Source organism: Euprymna scolopes, chromosome 3 (genome assembly GCF_053919585.1).
Source record: "Euprymna scolopes isolate OS-2025 chromosome 3, ASM5391958v1, whole genome shotgun sequence".
NCBI lineage: Eukaryota > Metazoa > Mollusca > Cephalopoda > Sepiida > Sepiolidae > Euprymna > Euprymna scolopes.
Genome location: NC_136484.1, coordinates 128,501,729 through 128,523,003, shown reverse-complemented (window position 1 = coordinate 128,523,003; position 21,275 = coordinate 128,501,729). Strand labels below are relative to the sequence as shown.

At 35.2% G+C, this 21,275-nt stretch overlaps 1 protein-coding gene and 1 pseudogene across 4 annotated transcripts in view; both read left to right on the top strand.

The window, feature by feature from the left end:
* The window catches only part of LOC145258992 (glycine receptor subunit alphaZ1-like), a 441,610-nt gene that overhangs the window by 306,585 nt on the left and 113,750 nt on the right, over positions 1-21,275 (top strand). The gene's annotated exons all lie outside the window — the stretch shown is intronic.
* On the top strand, positions 17,774-17,901 carry LOC145264433 (U2 spliceosomal RNA; annotated as a pseudogene).

Sequence of the window (21,275 nt, the reverse complement as noted above, 5' to 3'; positions counted from 1 at the left end):
ATTTTATATGCCTGGCCTTTCTGCTTGTGTAGTAATACAACGTCTCAAATGCACTTGTGATGTTAGGATGTAATGTGTTTTTTTATCAGATTTTTTAATTATCAAGTATCGGAACTTATTGAAGACATTCCAATGCAAAACCAATCTGAGACCACTGCCAGATACATGAAGTACATTTGTGCGAAATTTTATATAAATAGGCCCAGCTATTATGGAGTCTATGAGAGACTCACACACACACACACACACACACACACGCACACACACACACACACACACGCACGCACGCACACACACACACACACACACACACACACACACACACACACACACACACACACACACACACACACACACACACAGAGTTCCTTTTATATAATAGGATATATATATATATATGTATATATATATATGTATATAGTAATAATTATATATATGTATATTGTATATATATACATATATATAATTATTACTATATATATATATATATATATATATATATATAGAGAGAGAGAGAGAGAGAGAGAGTACACAGATATGCTGATTAGCCAGCATACGACAGAAACATCTGTCCATTACTGTTTTATAAGTAAAATAAATATATTAATTTGTTTAAGTCCAACAAAAAAATATGGGGAAACATTTAGCTCTAAGGGCAGACTACTTTCCCAATCTCCTAGGAAGAGACACTCGGTATACTAAATTTAATTATCGCTAAAAAATTAATAAAAATCCACGCACACACACACACACACACACACACACACACACACACACACACACACACACACACACACACACACACACATCACACACATGTATATTCAGGCATGCATAGAAATGAAAATAAATGCAACATTGAGAGAACATAAGGGTCACCAGTTAGCAAGTGCTAATTAAAACATAAACAAAGTTTTTTTAAATGAAAAATTGAGAAAGCGAAATTTTATAACAAAACATTTTTATAACTACAATTTTATCTCTTCTCTATATAAATAAAATAAACTCATTTTCCCCTCCGAGTTTGACCTTAATAGGATTGAAAATCTAGAGATTTTATGCAGATGTACTGTACACAGACTGCATCGCGCTATCTGAGGTGTGTTATAGGCATATTACCTATCCACTACCTCACTGGTCGGAGCTTCCTATATTTTATCTGGTGAGAGTTCAATGCCAAAACCAGTTACGATCAATGGAAGTAGTAAATTCTTCTCTCTCCAATAAATTCATACTTCCACCGCCATCCATTTACACCGGCCATGACCGTTCACAAGAGACAAAATCTATACTTACAAAAAATGAATCTACAACCTTCCTTATTGAAAAAAATTGTGGAATTTTTAATAGCAGTAACAGTGTCACGTTTAAACAAGTTAAAGCATGAACACTACATTAGGTGTTTACCTTATTTTAGTTGCCTGTATTGTTCAGACCCTCTAAAAAGGAAGCTACTTTTTCGACCATGGAAAGCAGACATTTTAAGATGAGGTTAAATGTCAAATTTTTGGAAAAACTCGAATGGAAAGAAGCACAGATCATTGAAGTTTTGGAAAATGTTTATGGAATTTATGCGCAAAAAACAAAACAAAAAACCTTACATTCTACAAGTGGATTCATCGATTCAAAGAAGGAAGAGACGACTTTGAAGATGACCCTCGCTCGAGAGGACCAAGAAACTTAAAGATTGATGAAAACGTCGAGACTGTTCAACGTTTAATCAAAGATCGGCAGATATCTGTCAATCAGATAGCTAAAATGTACCTATTTACAATGCCTCCCCACGGGGCAGAGTTAGACACCAGGGTCATTTTTTAACGTGGAGAAAAGGTACAAAAATAAAAATTGTCTCAGTTGTGAAGGATTTCTCCTCCACTGAAAGAGAACGAGAAATGGAAGTGCCGCATCTGAAGAATAGATACTACACTTTGATCTTGGCCAAAAGGCCAAATTTGAAAAAAAAAAAAAAAAAAAAAAAGTGGGTCAGCAAATTTAATTCTTCATGATAATTTGAAACGTTTCAGCCTGACAGAATCTTTGAATTGATCTCTCCTTAATATTACTGAACAAAATTGAAGCAGACAAAGAGCAATTTTGGATTTTATCACCAGAGATGAAATTCGGATTTATTAGTATGATCCTGAATTAAAAAACAAAACTCAAAAAAAACCCAGTCAAATGAATGGGTATTACGTGGATCTTCAGAACCCATCAAGCTTAAATTACAAAAGTAACCCACGGTTTTCTTGGATTCAGATGGTATGCAGCTCAAAGAAATCCCTAAAGGACCCATTTTATTGACATAGGAGCAACTCACTACTCGTCACTACTCGACTTCCAAAACATCCTCTCCAAAAAACCTGGAAACATTAATTTGAGAAGTGCATTAACCTGAATAGCAACTATGTTGAGAAATAAGCTCACACACATATGTTAATTTCCATTACGTCAGATCCATTCTGATCTGAGTGTTAGTAATACAGACTCTTTTTTTACTATGTTGATAAATAAGCTCACGCACATATGTTGATTTTGTAAAATAAACAAATTTCTTGAAAATTCTGCAAACTTTTTGCTTCACTATCGTAGATACATATGTGTGTGTATAATGCCTATATGGACAATACAGAGTGAAACAATAAATTTGTCACCCCCAAAGAAAACAACACTAAAGCTTTATTTTAAAATTTTTATTGAAAAAATCAATACAGGTAACTTGATTATATAGTACAGCTGACATCTATTCAATGTAGCTGGCTTCAGTTTCAATTACCACCTTGATACATTTCCGGAACTGGGAACATACTTTCTCCACAAACACTGACAGGAGCTCAGCGAATACTCGGTGGATCGTGATGATCAGGCTGGCTTTGGTGTTGTGGGAGGTCATGTTGGTGATGTTCTCGACGTATGACGCAGTGGTCCAGAGGGTTCAAGTCGAGGAAAGAGGGAGGGCCAGTAAAAGAAGAGTGCAAAGTTGTAGCACTCGTTCTGATGCCAAACCTGGATCTCTTTGGACTTGTGGGCCGGTGCCAAGTCCTGCTGCTATACCCAGGGTCAGCCAGCGGCCACATGACTGCACCAGAGAATCAGCACACTCTTCAGCACATCCAGGTACACTTTGGTGTTAGCTTTCAAGCCGACTTCGAAGATGTGAGGTGGCATTATGTGGCCCTCACTTGAAATCACGCTAAAAACCATGACTGGAAACTTCATTGAGTTGTGCCCTCAAGATTTGAACTATCGGGATTTGCATTTTGAGGGTTCTGGCAATGGTCTTGTTGTCATAACTTAGATTAGTAGAGAGCATGAGTTGTACAGTGCCGCATCTCCAATCTCGCTCGTTGAACATTGTATCATTTTCAGACATGATAGAAGGCTCATATCGCTCTTGGGATTTGTACACAACTGGTCAACTAGTAGATGGTCTGTGACAAAAAAGAAAAACGGTTTTCATTAAACGGAAATGGAATCATATCGTCTTTTCTAGGGCGACAATTTTATCATTACACCCTGTATGTGATATAATAATAACAGGATAAATTTCCACCCCATATAAACTTTCAAAATAATTTTATTAAAAAAATATTCTCAATTTCATTTAATCGAATATAAAAAGGATAATTAATAAAATAAAAACAGGCTTTGGTTTGGCTAAGCAAAAAAAAAAAAAGAAAGAAAGAAGAGAAAAGGTTAAACAAATTAAATGCTTAACAATCTGTTGTGGCAACTTCAAGTCCCTCGTCACCAGTTTTGTGGCTTTACAGCTCGGTGATAATCACGACAAACAGTGGTATATTTAACAAAAATTGTATCAGCAAAAGTATGTTACAGAAGTACACGTCATGATCCTGGGGCTATGACTGCTACGAATCGCAGTATTTACTTCCTTACCACTGCAGGAAGATAGGATACAAGGTCAGTAAGTGGAACGAATCAAGCCAGTGCCCCTAAAGAAGGAGCACCTAGCCTTATAAAAATTGCTTGAGCAGCCCAGTCGGCATTCCCTGGTCAGGGCGTCTCAAGCTGTAAGCAATAAACTTATTTTACCTGATAAACGAGAGGCAAGACCTGACTTCCAAGGACTACGCAGAACGATGCCTCGACTTGCCAGATTAAAGGCCACCGACATGACCCAGTTTCTGCCGGACTGATTGTCAAGACCTGTGTCATGTGTCAGCGATTAATAGCGCGGGCTAAATGAATAGTGCAAATTGCTATCTCCCCGATCTTTAGATGTAACTATATTTATCGTTTCTGGGTAAGTCCATTATTCCTAAAATAGGTAGATCAGTTTACCCTATAGTACTATCAAATTTTAGCGTCTCCATTTATGATGGCATTCATTTTGAGATGAGTCCATAAGACGCACTGTCGCTTGTTCGATCCGTCATGGTTAAGATCTACAATATTCAGATCGAATGGACACATCAGCAGAATATCCGTTCACAATATTGTAAGAATTGTATTATTTTAAATTTTGTTGTCTTTTCATAGTTTTAGTTTATTTGACCCACTTGATAAAGAAACTCGTAGTCTTGAATATCGTCACATGGAAAAAAAAACAAAAACAAAACAAAAAGCAATCACTAAAATGTCACTACTTATCGAATAAACTCACTCGATAGTAAGCATTAATTGTAAAATAGCACGGCTGCACGAATGTAAATGCATGAGAAGTGACGTCACCGGTGGGGGGTGGGTGGAGAAGAAAGGACTGTAAAAAAGAGAAAGACAAAGATCTCTAGAGAGACGAGAAGATCACGTGAGTGGCGTCACGGCTGTAACGACGAAGAAATAAATGTCGTCGTACAAACCCAAAAAAGCGAGTCAGGGTTATTTCCTATTCTATTGATCTCCTTTGCGACTAAAACGGAAAACAACATGTGTTCGTTCGCAGACAACGTTACATAATGAGATAGATGGATTGTCAGTTGAATGATGAAGAATATTATGAGAGGATTCAAAATGATGATTGGAATGAACAATAGTTGATTACTTATGAGGATGGTTTATCACAAGTATTTGCTGCAACTGGATTTGAAGACGAATATGTTATAGTCTGCAGGAAAGTAATCCTGTGGTAATGTGTCCCACACATGGGAAGTTCTTGGAAAGAAACTTTGTTCCTGGAAATTCTGTTTGATGCAAAGCACAGATGAAGAAAGTTCTTTTCAGTTGTGGTAGCAGACGAGTTCTTGTGAATGTCTTAGAAGGAGATTGAAGTTTAGTCAAGCGTCTTTTATGGAAATAATGATAGAATAGAAAAAGACTAGCAACGTCTCTTTTGTTAGGAAGGAACTGTTTGTATATCAATTTACACTGGAATTATGTTTTTTTTTTGCATACAGTTGTCGTTTCTGTTGTTGTTGTTGTTCTTATTTAACATCATTCATATCATATGATTATTGTTGGCATTTGTTGCTCTAATATCTATCTAGTTAGAATTTTTTCTAGAAAAAGACATTGGGTACTTATGGGAGTGGCCATGTGAATGTTGCCAATATCCCTAAGTGAAAATATTTCTGTTGAATGAACTGGATTGGAACTTGGCACACTAAGGTTGTCAGTTGGTGTTGTTAATCATTTCGCCACCATCACCTACCAGCAGTTACCGTTTGCTTGTTTGTTGAGCATCATTCCTGATGGTATTGTTGACATTCATTTCTCTGATATTTTTCTATTAAGAATTATTTTTAAAAGGATATCGGGTACTTACGACAGAGATCACATAAAAGTTGCCAACGTTCCTAAGTAAAAGTGTTTTTGTGACATGAACTGGATTCGAACCTAGCACACCCAGTTTGTTAGTCTGTGTCAGTAACTACTGAGTCATCATCACCTCTCAACTGCTGCTGTTGCTATTGCTGCCACCATGGTGTTCACCCTAGTCAATTTGAGCTGGCCTCTCACTTGATGTGCATTACATAAACTATAATGGCCGACACAAGGTGGACATACACAAGGTTGCACAAGATGGTTAACCAATTATGATTCCATTGTCAAAGGCCAACCATCTGTGGATCTGAGAGCTCAGTTATGTCCTCCTTGATGGCTGGTGCTTAGATCTTCAGCTGTCCAGCAATACGCTTGCACCATCTAGGCAGAGAGGATTACATTGCAGAGTAATCTCCCTACTCTCTCTGGCCCGAAATCTACATGCCAGAACGGTGATGATTTTCTTACACAGTACAACTCAATGCCAGATGCTGGCTAAATACTTATACGCCCACCTCAATGTATAATACGTTCTGATATTAGGATTCTTCTCGTTGTATAACTACCAATATGCTGATTCTCTTTTATTTATTTTATTTATCTAGTTATTTTTTTTTACATAGGAGTCACCACTTATCAAGGACCAGAAGCCACTCAAGGATAAGGGGTAAAGAGTGTACAGTATCAAAATCATAGTAATCGTTAGTAATGGAAATTCGGTAAATTTGTTAACTTAAGTGGAACGGCTCATCAAGAACTTGTTTACATTGGACTTGGAGACGACCATATTGTAGTCAGCTGGAAAGCAAGAAAACGGAAGTCAGTTCCACAGACGTGCAGTTCTAAGAAAGAAACTTTGTTCATGGAATCTACGTTTAGGTTAAGGCATAGATGAAGAGTGAGGAAAATTATTGAATTAAATCAGCAAAAATTCAAGAATTATCATTTCTTTTATATAAAATCTTCAGCATTTATTGAGCGATTTTCAAACTTATTTTCACAAGAGTGTAATATTTGACGAAAGTTTGAACCAGAATAGATTTTTTTTCCTTTTTAATATATTGTTACTGTTAAAAGTGACCCGATATAACTGAAACTATAGAGGCCGTCATGTTACTCTTGAAACAGCTCTTTCACTCTTTTTGCCCAGGCAGGTTTAACACTTCACCCTTCTGAGAACTCAAAGGTAGATAGCACCGACTTTGGAACCATTACACATCCAGCATATCAGTTTTAGTATGCTTGTGTATTACAGGGTGACCCCCCCAAAAAAAAACAAAAACAAAAGCTAAATGAAAAAAAGGGCAAAGACCCTAGTGTTTTGATGTGATGTTTTGAATATAATAAACTAGTTATGACCAAAGTTTCATTTCATTCGGACAAAACGCTAAGAAACGGGGCCTAATTAGAGTTGGGGCTCGTTTTTTGGGGTCACCCTGTATGAAGAGACCAACATATACACACACAACCATGTCCGTGATATGTATACATACATTCTGGTCTGTGCACCGTGCTTAATATCCTCCTTTTAGCAAACTCTTCTCGTAAAGCATCTTGTTTGGTTCCATCATGTCTTTCAGCATCAACAAAGTGAATTTATCAGAGAAGCCATCCAATTTCACTCAAAAGCCTGGAAGGAGTGGGGTGATGGCCAACTCAAAACATGACCTAGAATGTTGAATCAGAATGCGGAACTCATAATCAATCCATGTATCTAAGGTCTTTGCAGATGGAATCGAGGCAGGTTGTGTCACTCAGTTCAATGTTGATAATGGACTAATGTGCATGGTTCAGCCTTGGCTCAGTGAATTTACTTGAAGGAGTCAGCTCAACCGATCCAGGATGAATGCAAAGCTACCCATCTTGTCGCTCAGGAGTTAAGGATCAGTGAGATTTATTTAAACCTTCATTGTCTCTACAAAAAGATAAAAAGATAAAATAAAAACAAAATAAATAAATAAAATCATGGCTTGGTCTCATAACTCATAAATATGAAACTATGAAGAAACTTACTGTCCATAAAACGAGAAGATTTGCCTGTAAAAAGATCCCATTCTGACTACAACAAGAATTTTTGATTCCTGACTACCGAATCAGATTCCTCACCTGAAATATATGAAGTCGGTTTAAAACTTTATAAAATGTTTTGATAAAAGAAAATGAATTTGACTTTTGTCGGCAATAAAAATTTCTGACTTACATCTGGGAAATCTTACATAAAAATATTTGACTCTCGAATCTTGAATCATTTTTAAAATAAAGCGGTTTAAAATAAGATTTTAACTCTCGAATCTGAGGTAGGGAATAGGCAGAGTTTTCAAATAAGATTTATGACTCTGGACTTTAGGTTAGTGGGGAGGCTGAAAAAATCTGGCTCCCAACTTTTGAGCCAGTTTACAAAATAAAACAGATTTTAAATAACATTCTAACTCTCGACTCTGAGGTAGAGGATAAGTAGAGTTTTCAAATACGATTTCTGACTCTTGACTTTGGGGTAAGAGTTTTTTTTGTTTTCTTTTTTTTACATGGAAGTCACCACTTATCAAGGCCCGAAAGTCACTCGGGGATAAGGGTTATTGTGTGTACAGTAATCAATAGGATAGTATCGTAGTAATCGTTAATATTGGAGATTTGATAAAGTGTCTTACTTAAGGGGGCGGTTCATCAGGAATTTGTTTATGTTGGCCTTGAAGACATCCAAGTTGTAGTCAGGTGAGAAGAGAGTTCCACTGGCATGCACTCCATAGAAAGAAGCTTTGTTCATTGAATCTACGTTTTGGTTTTGGGACAGTTAAAAAGTGGGGAAAATTTTTGACAGTTGTTTCAGCTAGATGGGTGCTTATTGTGAAAGATTGGCGAGGGAGGACCAGAGATTAGAGCTCAGACGAGCACTTGCCATGGAAGTAATGATAAAACAAAGACAGGCTCGCAACATCTCTTCTGTTGGAGAGAGGTTGCAGGGAAGAGAAAAGGGCATCCCCCACTAAGCCACAAAGTCTCTTTTGTACTCTGTCAAGGCAGGATAGGCTGCTTTTAGGAGCTCCTGCCCAGATGTGGCAGCAGTACTCCATCCTTGGACGTACTTGGCTTTTATACAGACAGAGAATTGCATCAGCAGTGAGATATCTTCTGAAACAATCTTACCGTTTTTCCAGCGATCTTGGCAACAGACTTGATGTACGTGTTCCATTTCAGGTCAGGAGTAAAGGTCAATACCAAAAGCTTATCAAAACATGGAGCCTCCCCAAGACGAGAGCCATCCATTTCAATTGATGCCAGAAAGGGATCAGAGCGTTGATGGTGTAAAGATAGGAGCTTGGTTTTAGATGCATTAAAAGTAACCAGCCACCTCTTTCCCTACTGTACCGTGTGCTTGAGATCAGAGGAGAGAGAATCAGAGAGAACTTTGTCATTTACGGCCTTAGATGTGTTGCCATAGATGGCCGTGTCATCAGCATAGATGTCAACGAATGATTTAAATATGTGTTTTGGGAGATCATTGATGCAGATCAGGAAGAGAGTTGGGCCCAGTATGGAACCCTGAGGGACTTCAGCATTAATACTGAGGGCCTCTGATTTCTGCCCATCAACCACTACTCATGAGCCAATCAAAGAGGAATGATTTAATGATTGAGAAAACATTTCCAGTGATACCGTAGCTGGAAATCTTGTGAAGTAGGCCCTTATGCCATACCTTATCGAAGGCCTTCGATATGTCAAGAGCAATTGCCCTAGAAAGGAAGCCTTTGTCGAGAGATTCACTTATCATATGCGATATAACCGTTAGCACATCTGCTGTAGATCTGGCAGAACGGAAACTATATTGCATGTCACTAAGAAGGTTGTTTCTGATGATGTGGTTGACTACTTCTCTATTCAATATGGATTCCAGCAATTGGCTCATGACAAGCAGGAGATTTATTGGTCTGTACTGAGAGGGAGACGACTTATCACCTGAATTCTTAAATACATAAGTTTTATCAGACATGTTTTAACACAACCAAAGTTTACGTTAATTTAATAGTCGACAACACATTGGTTTATCATTGTTATATTTCATTAAGGTGGTGGAGACCATTTTGTTTGACTGTGTTGCTGTTCATTTCTCTTTCTCGAGAGCAATTTATGGATGGAAGTTATTTTTTCTTGTTTACTTTTCTTTTTCTTGGACCATCAAATGTCGGAGGTAATTTTGTTGTCCATTTTTATTTATTGTGAGCCATTAAGTGTTGAAGACTATTTTGTTGTCCACTTTTTGTCTCGTAGGATATTAAGTGTTAGAGGCTATTTTGTTGTTCGATTTTCTTTCTTTTGAATCATTTAGTGTTTGTGATCATTTTGTTGTTCACTTTTCTTTATCGTGTGGCATTAAGTTTTAGACACTATTTTGTTGCTGAACCCTCGTTTTCGTCGCCCATTAAATGTTGGACTCTGTCATTGTTCTCGTGGGCTAATAAGGGTTAGAGGCTATTTTGTTGTTCATTTCTGTTTATGGATCATTAAGTATTAGAGACAATTTTGTTATTCACTCCTTTATTTTTCGCCGTCCATCAAGTGTTAGAGGCTATTTATGTTGAATTCTCTTTATCATAACCATTATATTGGAGGCTATTTTGTTGCCCCCTTCTCTTTTTTGTGATTTAAGGTTAAAAAATATGGTAAATGTTACCTTATGCTACAACAGAACACCGACCACTCTAATTTTTTTTTTAAGGGTTATTCGAGGTTGCTGACACCGAATCTGATAATCAAACCTGTCGCAAATTTACCGTTTGCATGGTATGAACCCCTGGACACTGAACCTATTTTGCGCCATTTCACTGCCTTCAATAGTGTTTTCTTATAGATAAGTGACTCATCACATTGTGGAAGAATCTTTAGTAGACATTTGAAATAACGGGAAAGTTAAAAAAAAATGTGGTTCATTTTGTGTGTGTGTGTGTGTGTGTGTGTGTGTGTTAGGTAGTTTTTAATGCTTTTTAATTGATCTAAAAATGTAAGTTTTCACGAGTGGTTTACAAAAACAAACTTTTATGTTTTTCGCACTTTTTTTTTGGGGGGGGGGTGTATTCAATTATAGAACTTGTGTAGTTTAAAGGGTGCTTTTGCAGTTTAATTAACCGTTTTTCTGTAAGTAAGGCGCCGAGTAGAATACCATTTAACATTTCACAAAAATTCTGTTTATATTGGGGGGGGCGGTTGAGGGGCGGGGGTGGTGATGACAGCCCCCCCTCCTCCAACCAACACTCCATGCATGGACGAATTATGACTTTGTAATGATATAGGATATTCTCTGGTGTGAGTAATTTTTCTAGCATGGTAGAGAGAACCCACTTTCATTGCAGCAGCTTTGGTTATGTCTTCAATGTATTTGTTCCAATTCATGTCTGTAAATGTTAAGCCAAGGAATTTGAAAGGTGAGCTCTTAGTGTGTTATTTGTCATGACTATCGGTGGCTGAAAAGATTTTTTTGTAGTCGTTAAAAAAGAAGCTTATGTCGCGGTGCGGTGCGCTCGTCTTAGTAGCATGTGGAACGACTCATCAAGAACTTGTTTACTTTGGACTCATTCCACTACAGATTGGAGGTGGGTTTCTTTCTTCATTCTATTTTTCATATTATGTAACGACATACGAAAAACATGAGTAATTTTTTTTAGTTTATTTAACAGAAATACCACGTGAACATCCCAGGATTTTGCACCACTTTAAGTTGCTTTCTAAAAACTGGAGAGCTAGAAAAATTAACTCATGAGACGATTGTTAAAATAATTAAGAAACATTAAAAAAAAACAAGAAAAAAAAAAGACTAGTCGTTATTGAGAGAATATCATACTAGCGGCAATCATCCTAGGCGGGTTGAATCAGCTTCCTTCGAAGCAAATATTAAAATTCACAAGCAATCCCCAGTTGAATTTATATCCCAGTCAGGGGAAATGACGATGTTAGATTTTTGCAGCTCTTGCAGTTAAGTGTCGACGTCCTCCTACATACAGCATCTGGTATTCCCAAATGGTCACTCATCTGGTATCAATATTGCTTAACTTTGGTGATCTAACAAGAGCGGTGGATCAACATGATTATGCCGTTTAGAGAATGAGAAAACCAACGAAGACGAGACAGGCTCTAAACGTGTTTCTAATCGAGTGTGACTAAAGAATGTATCGAAATACTACAGATTCGAAACATCAGTGTAAAAAGAATAAATGAATTCTTACATTGATAGAAGGAATGCAGGACACATCCCACAAACGTAAAATACGTGAACATTTACAGATAATATGAATTTAGAAGCAGACATAGAATTTTTATGACAGCTAGAATTGATTAAAGAGTATTATTTGTATTATTCGGATTACTGTTCTAATCTTGAGTGTTATTCTCACTACGTTCTGGTCGATGTAACCTCCAGCCTTCTTCAGGTGTATTCTGTCGAACGTGGGAATCTTTCTGTTGAACTTGGGAATCTGCACGGAATTTCGAACTGAGTCCTATATTTAATCAAATAAGGTAGCATACTCTCATTCCATCAGCCATGATCCAGTAGAGGTTTTAAGTAATTCGCAATTGTATTCTTAATATTGCCCGCTTTGAGGATTGAATTTTCAACTTCTAGAAGAGTGTCACTTAGAACTGAATTTCATTTAGTACCTTGTCTGTTATGTCACGGATTTTTGCAAAAGAAGGTTGGATGCTACATCGGCCAAAACGTTGTGCGAATAACACTCAAGATGAACACAGTAGTCTGAATAATCGAAATAGTACAATTTATCAATCCTCATCTCAAAAATTCAGAAACACAATCGTGACTCTATTTTTATATGTTTATAGTTGTATTTTTGATATTACCCAACTAAAGATTGGAGCTTCACTTCTAGGAAAGTGTCACTTAGAATCGAATTTTACCCTAGTTACACTGCGGATATTTGCAGACATTTCTTGTATGGATTTTGGGCGATTAAAAAAAATAATGAAATAGTTTAATCAGACAAACATGACCAAAGGCAAATATTTTGATGGAGAACACGAAAAGAAAGACATTTTTAACCATTGTTTTGATAATTACTTATCGGACCGGATATCTAGATGGTTTAACTCACATTTAGATGAAAGATTAAGATATACTGTCACACTAAGTAAAACAACAACAAACACACACCACTGGTTCAGTGGTTCCCAACCACCGTGCCGTAGCATATTAGTGTGTCGTGAATGATTACTGGTATACCGTGAAAAGGTTAGAGGTGGAGGTCGCAAGTTGTTATAGGTGAAAAAAAAAAAAGCTTTCATATCCGCATACGTGGATGTGTTTATATTAATAAATACGAAGTCGTTCGTCATTACTTTACATTATTTTGATGCTTAAAACGATAAAAAACAGAAAAGAAAATATGATATAAACCGTTTCTTTAAAATGTTAGATATTTCCAATGTTCCATAACAATAAACATTGGTAGGCTTTATATCATCTATCTCGTTTACAATATTCACAGATTCTTTGTAGGTATTTCTTATCTAATATTTAGATGTTCTAAATTTAGATTTTAATTGGAGAAATAAAAGAAAACATGGCTGAACATGATAAAAATCCTCTTTGATTTATTATTTTTCTTCAATTTTATATTCAATTCACCCTTAATTATGAACAAATTTCTAAGAAGAAAAAGGTGATGATGATAATACTAATTTTAAAACTATATTTTAAAAAGCAAAGGTTTGCACGTTATATAATGATAAATACTTGAAATTTGGATTTCACTTATTTAAATATGAACACATTCCTTCTCCATTGTGTGTTATGTGCAGCCAAACGTTGTCTAATGAAGCAATGGTTACAAGTTAGATGAAAAGACACCTTACTACAAATCTTCCTAACCTTCAAACTAAACGTTATTATTTTATTGCAAAAAAAAAAAAAAAAAGAAAAAAAAAAGAGACTTTATGAGTAGAAAATATTGAATTTTATGTGATAGATGTGCTGTAAGAATTTACAGAACCCAATAGTGTGCCATCATGTAAAAAGGTTTGGGGACCACTGCACTAACTAAACACAAACCAAACAAAAATTAATTAATTAATCTTATTTTCAATATTAAATTTATATTTAGTAAATTTATTTGCGTTCGTTCTCCTATAAAATTTGAACATAAATTTCTCTCCTGTAAGTATTGTGTTACAGAATTATGTCGCTCGTTTTAGAATGGAAAAATAACAGATTAGTTAAAAGGGTCCAGAATGAACGACGAACTAGATAAATGATAGACGGATGTGAACTTAAGTATGACCTTGGTGAGAAGTGACGTCATTTACGTCAGAAGCTAACATGATTTTAGTAGCTCTGTACCTGTCTGTCTGTCTGTCTGTCTATCCCCCCTCCTCTCCCTCTCGGTTGGATATACTCTTCTCTCTTGGCTGTCTGTAATATTAAGTAAATGTTTATCTTTCTAATATAAATAAACCCTCCATTTAAAATCAGACTTGTATTCCTACAATCGGTCAAATGAAAGATGACGCAAGGGACGTGCACATTGATATTACACACAATTAAAGATTATTTTGTCCGTCAATTTGTTGAGATAATATCTATTACGTTTTTTGTCATATAGGAATTCAATTTGTTTTATACAGTTGGTTTCTACTAACAGGCAAAGTTATTGGAACCTTTAGTATTTATGATCACGTTGATTTTTCTTGTATTACATGTATTTCTGATTACATGTATTTATGATCACGTTGATTTTTCTTGTATTACATGTATTTATGATAGTATTTATGATCACGTTGATTTTTCTTGTATTACATGTATTTATGATAGTATTTATGATCACGTTGATTTTTCTTGTATTACAACTAGTGTGATAGGGAGAGGGAGGATTATTATTATTATTATTATTTACTCGTTAGGAATTCTCACTCAGTGATTGCGGTGGTGTTTCCTGGAGTCTGGGTGAAAACAAATATCCCCAGATTTCCAGTACTCTCTACCTATATAACTTTTGCGAATGAATTTGTATGATTGCAACAGTCGCTTGCCATTAACTTCTTGCTGGCAACAACCATTTGTCTTCACTACAATTTGGGTGGCAATAAACCTCCCAAAAGTCCCAGTCCTCTACACACTTATCCAGTGGAAGTTTGATTAGCGTTTTCTTTCCTTGGTCTTTCCATCCTTCTCGACTCTTCTCGACTATTTGGTGTGGTGCTAATCGATGCCTACTACTACTACTACTACTACTACTACTACTACTACTTCTTCTTATTATTATTTATTTATTTATTTATTTATTTACTCAGTTAATTTATATAGTTCGGAAGAGTTCATATCTTATGCATGAGGGTGTCCCCACAACAATTATCTTACTCCGAGTTTTCCTACAAATGCTAACTATTGGATGCTTATAATTTTTTTTAGTTAAGGATAACAAGAAATAGGATTCAGTCAGGGTCAGTTTAGTGTACTCGGATGTCAGCTCGACTTTCTGCATACCAGAAGCGGATGTGACAGCATATAATTAAAAGACAAAGTTCTCTCTGATTCTCTCTCCTCTGATCTTGAGCGCGTGGTACAGTGGGGGAAGAGATGGCTGGTTACTTTTAATGCATCCAAAACCAAGCTTCTATCTTTACATCATCAACGCTCTGATCACCATCTGGCATCAATTGAAATGGATGGCTCTCGTCTTGGGGAGACTCCATGTTTTGACAAGCTTCTGGGCTTGACCTTTACTCCTGATCTGAAATAGAACACGTACATAAGGTCTGTTGCCAAGGACGCTGGGAAAATGATGGGATCCTTCTACCGCTCCAGAAGATATCTCACTATTGATGCAATTCTCTATCTGTATAAAAGCCAAGTACGTCCAAGGATGGAGTACTGCTGCCACATCTGGGCAGGAGCTGCTAAAAGCAGCCTATCTTGCCTTGACAGAGTACAAAAGAGACTTCGTGGCTTAGTGGGGGATGCCCTTTTCTCTTCTCTGCAGCCTCTCTCCCACAGGAGAGACGTTGCGAGCCTGTCTTTGTTTTATCATTACTTCCATGGCAAGTGCTCGTCTGAGCTCTAATCTCTGGTCCCCCCCTCTCCAATCTTTCACGAAAAACACCTATCTAGTTGAAACAAGTGTCATTAATTTTCCCCACTCTTTATCTGTGCCTAAATCCAAATGTAGATTCCATGAGCAGAGCTTCTTTCTTAGAAGTGCACAACTGTGGAATTCTCTTCCGTTTGCCTGTTTCCCACTTCACTACAACTTGGATGTCTTCAAGTCCAACATAAACAAATTCCTGACAAACCGCTCTCTTAAGTAAGACACTATCAAATATCCAATACTAATGATTACTATGATACTATCTCATTGATTACTGTACACGCAATAATCCTTATCCCCGAGTGGCTTCCGGGCCTTGATAAGTGGTGACCTCCATGTAAAAAAAAAAAAAAGAGAAAGGGAGTGAAGAGAGTAGTTGGCAATCGGTTGAAAGTCTTGAAGTGAACTTGACAAACACAGATGTCTTAAGATTGATGATAAGCTAATTAGTCAAATATTCGTGGCTTCAGATGCTCCCTCTGCTGCTGGCAGAAAAGAAAGCCCAGTCAACATCTCAATAAAACATCCTTTCATCAAACTAATAATTTCTTCATTTCTTCGTGCTGTTATGATTTGTGATTACATTGATAACAATCCTATGTGTTTTATTTAGTTGTGACTTGATGAGTCATTTAGACCTTCCCTCGGAGGGGAGGTAACGTAACACAAGTAATTATCAATGATTTAGCACTGGCAACAGCAAATGATTTTTCTCTAGAATCTGAATAAGACCAAGTGTTTCGAGATTGACTGCACCCTTTCAATAAACATGCCAAATCTTTCCGCATTATCACAATAGTCACCTACCATCATTTCTCACTGTCAACTACAATTAATCTTCGTGCTGTTATGATTTGTGATTACATTGATAACAATCCTATGTGTTTTATTTAGTTGTGACTTGATGAGTCATTTAGACCTTCCCTCGGAGGGGAGGTAACGTAACACAAGTAATTATCAATGATTTAGCACTGGCAACAGCAAATGATTTTTCTCTAGAATCTGAATAAGACCAAGTGTTTCGAGATTGACTGCACCCTTTCAATAAACATGCCAAATCTTTCCGCATTATCACAATAGTCACCTACCATCATTTCTCACTGTCAACTACAATTAATCTTCACTGGAATTTGGATTGCAATAAGCCTCGCAAAGAATCCCAGTACTCTCTACACCATCTGATTGAGATCTGGTTGCTGTTGTCCTTTCTTCCTTTCTTAGTCTTTCCATCTCCTTGACCCTTGATAACCATTTTGTGTAGCATCATCCAAAGCTTGTGCTACAATATTTTTTGGTGGGTCGGTTTTCTTCTTCTTCTTCTTCTTCTTCTTCTTCTTCTTCTTCTTCTTCTTCTTCTTCTTATTATTATTATTATTATTATTATTATTATTATTATTATTATTATTATTATTATTTATGATAAAAAACAAAAGACAAATAAACAAACAAGATGCGATTATTAACCCAGCAGGAATTAGGGCGGCTTTTTGCCCATTGTTCTTATATCGGAAGGTCCTCCATTAGCCATTGGGAAAATATAAATCCGCACTAAAGAATAATGGAAACTGCATTTCCATTGCCATCAGGTTTAAAAAAAATGTCCACAATTTCTCCATTACTGGTTTCCCCTGAGATTATACATTAGCCATTTATTTTTCTTCTTTTGTGTATGACCATGGAAACAATTCACATTAGTAACATTCATTGTATTAGTAGTATTAATAGCATTATTAATTATAACACACAACAATAACAACAACAGGAAACAGAAAATAAAAGTAGTTTTCACACTATTTTTAGATTATTATTATTATTATTATTATTATTATTATTATTATTATTATTATTATTATTATTATTATTATTACGCTTATCGCTCCGTCCGTTATCATGCTGTGCATCCCTAAAAAAAGAAAGTGGAATAAAACAAAAATTGGTGTCGCTATTGAGGCAAAGCTAATAAAAATGATTTGTCTTTCTTGGCCTTTTAGCTAAGATCAAAGTGTAGTATCTGTTCTTCAGGTGCTACATTTCAATTTCTTCTCTCTCAGTGGAAGAGAAATCCTTTACGATTAAGACAATTTTTAAGACAATTTTTTCTCCACATTAAAAAACGACCCTGATGTCTAAATCTGTCCCGTGGGGAGGCATTGTGAATAGGTACTATGTTTAATGTAACAAAGTTATTATTATTATTATTATTATTATTATTATTATTATTATTATTATTATTATTATTATTATTCAGTTACTAAGCATGAAACGAAATACGAAACGATATGAAACCACTCCTTGTTTTATCACGAAACAATAAAAAAATAATAAACTTTTATTTTTTACATTTCTATAAATATTTTTTTATATTAATTATATTTATGTGTTTCATGATAGCACAAGAAGTGTTAGAACTAGAATACTTTTTGGAAATAACTTATTTCCATATGATTTCGTATTTCGTTTCATGTTTAGTGACCTCGTTTCATTCTATATTTTAGATAAACCGAGTCCACTTCCGGCGTCTTAACTTTGTATAGTGAAATGTTGGACTTGGCCTTATAAACTTTCATCAACCTAATTAGGTTTTAATGATTTGTGTTTTTATCATTATCATATAAATTAAATATTGTTTACATCAAAAGTCGTTTATTTAAGTGCGCGACCGCATTTTAAACAAATTGAATGTTTTATTTATTTATTTATTTTTGTCTATAGTTTTCGAGGGCGACAAAGAACACGGCACAGTTAAATAACATTTCAAATTAAATTTCCGATTTTAAATATCATTCTCCACCGAAAGTTGATTTGAACTTTAAAAATTATTTATTTAAACGATAAAGATTAAGTTGTGAAACAATTTTTTATATAAATATTTGAATTCTTTCAAATAAATTATTTTCACAGTTTGTCCAAAAGTTCCCCTATTTGAATAAATAAATAAATAAATAAATAAATAAATAAATAAAAACAAATATAAAGAAAAATATGTATGAAGTGCTTTACCCTCGACGGAAAAGAAAATATCGTATTCTAAAACTCATGTAAATTGATCAAATAGTTTTATTTTTATAAAGACATTTTTTAAGCGAATTTGAGTTTTAAGTATTAAGAATGGCTTTCTAAAATTCCTCAAGTTTGCATTATTTGGCGTTCTTGTTGTTGTTAGTCTGTTTTCTTGCGATATCATCGCTATTAAGTTTTTTTTTTTTTTGCATTTTTACCCCAAACAAGGCACATTGATGTAGAGGGCTACTATCTGGGACATAATTTGTAGGAGTACTATGTAGGGAGTTGAGCAGCAAGATGTTTGTTTACATTACACTTGAACTTTTACATGTCAGTACAGTCAGGGAAACAGAGACTCGGAAGGGAATTCCAAAGTCTAGCAGTTCTGGAGAAGAAACTATTAGAGTAGAAGGTTTTCTTACATCTAGGGAGGTCTGCCGTGTAAGGGTGGGATTTTGCTGCTTATCGGGTTTGTCGGGTGTATTTACATCGAGGGCGCACAAGAGCTAGTTATTATTATTATTATTATTATTATTATTATTATTTGGATTATTATTACTTGAGTGTTATTCTCACAACGTTTCGACCAGAGTTATCGTTCAACTTCCTTCAGGTGACTTGTCGACCAAACAAATTTTAATGTTGAGTATTATATATATATATATATATATATATATATATATATATATATATATATATATATATATATATACTCGGGTTTTTTTTTATTCAAAAGTAATGGACTAGTGAATTCAACAAGGTTGTTAGATAATGCTCAATAAAAAGAGCTGATAATACTTGTTTATTGTTATATAAACATGCTTCCATCCCGCTGCTACAAACAACCACTTGTTTCAATCAAACAACAGATATCATCAGGCAGCGATTTGACTATTCAAATGTTCAATGAATGAATAATTATTCATTGAAAGTTTGAATAGTCAAGTCGCTGCCTGATGATATCTGTTGTTTGATTGAAACAAGTGGCTGTTTGTAGCAGCGGGATGGAAGCATGTTTATATAACAATAAACAAGTATATATATATATATATATATATGTATATATATATATATATATATATATATATATATATATATATATATATATATATTAATGGCTAAATACAGACCAATCAACATAATAATTAAAAAAAAATAAAAATGAAAATAAAGGTTAGCTAACCAGGCTTCGTTCCTCGCTCAACAGAGCTAAATCGAGGAAAATACGATTTAAAAGAAAAAAGTCATGAATATGGCGGGAGAAGGAAAGTCGAGCTATATATATATATATATATATATATATATATATATATATATATATATATATATATATATATATAATTTTCAGAATGTGAGAGATTATATACTTATTTCTACAATCAAACAACGTTGCAGCTCACAAGAGTCAAGACAGCCAACAAACCAGAAGCCCAAACTCAAGTTTTGCTCTTATCCAACCATCCACGTTCCTTGTTTGAGACGAAGTAGAGTCATTCCAAAATCAGATTTTGCTGCGGTTTGCTTGATCTGTGTTAGTTAATAGACTGTGCGTTCGTACATGTGGCAGAGTTCTCACCTCACATGCAAGAGTGTCAGGTTTCGAATCTCGAGTTCTAATATGTCTAACTGATGAGCCCAAATAAGGGTGAAACTCGAGTCTTGGACCCGGTTTGTTGGCTGTCATGGCTCTTGTGCGATGTTGTTTTACTGTGAATATATATATATATATATATATATATATATATATATATATATATATATATATATATATATATATATATATATATATACTAGCTGGCATTCCAGTGTTTCCCGATAGTACAATATGCTTAAACATGATATTTTAATTTATGCAAATTGCATATCTGTTATTATGGAATCAATTCTCTATTGATTATTATATATTACGAGGAATAATTTGCCTGGTGAACTAATTTTGCAAAAAATAAAAAAAAAATAATGATAACGTCTTTCATCAAATTCCGGCTGTGTTTGTTTACAATATCGCGTTAGCTGATATTTGGGGTTGACGATGAACAGGGGATCTGTAGTCGACTGCTCTACCACTAAGCTACATCTCCAGATTATAATAAATATGTTTTCATTTTTTTTTTCAGAAGGAATGATTTGCTGAAATTTTATTATCTCCCTTGGCCGGTATAACATAAAATATTCCTTTGTAAAAATGAATCTTTTATTTTTTTTTATCTATAAGAGAGAAAAGTTGTTTTTAAGATCGGATGTTTTCAAGTTTCAATAGTTTTCGGATGAATTCCTGTAGAAAACATATCTAAGAACACTACCTGACATATAAATTAGTTTGCGTGAAATTAGCAAAAGATAAATTTCAGAACCTATGAGGAAGGAGCCCTCTCTCACCCCACCACACACGCACACAAAGTGACTTTTCTATAATAGTAGATAGTGTGTGTGTATACTTTTTAGTTCATTAAAGAATACGAGGGGCGT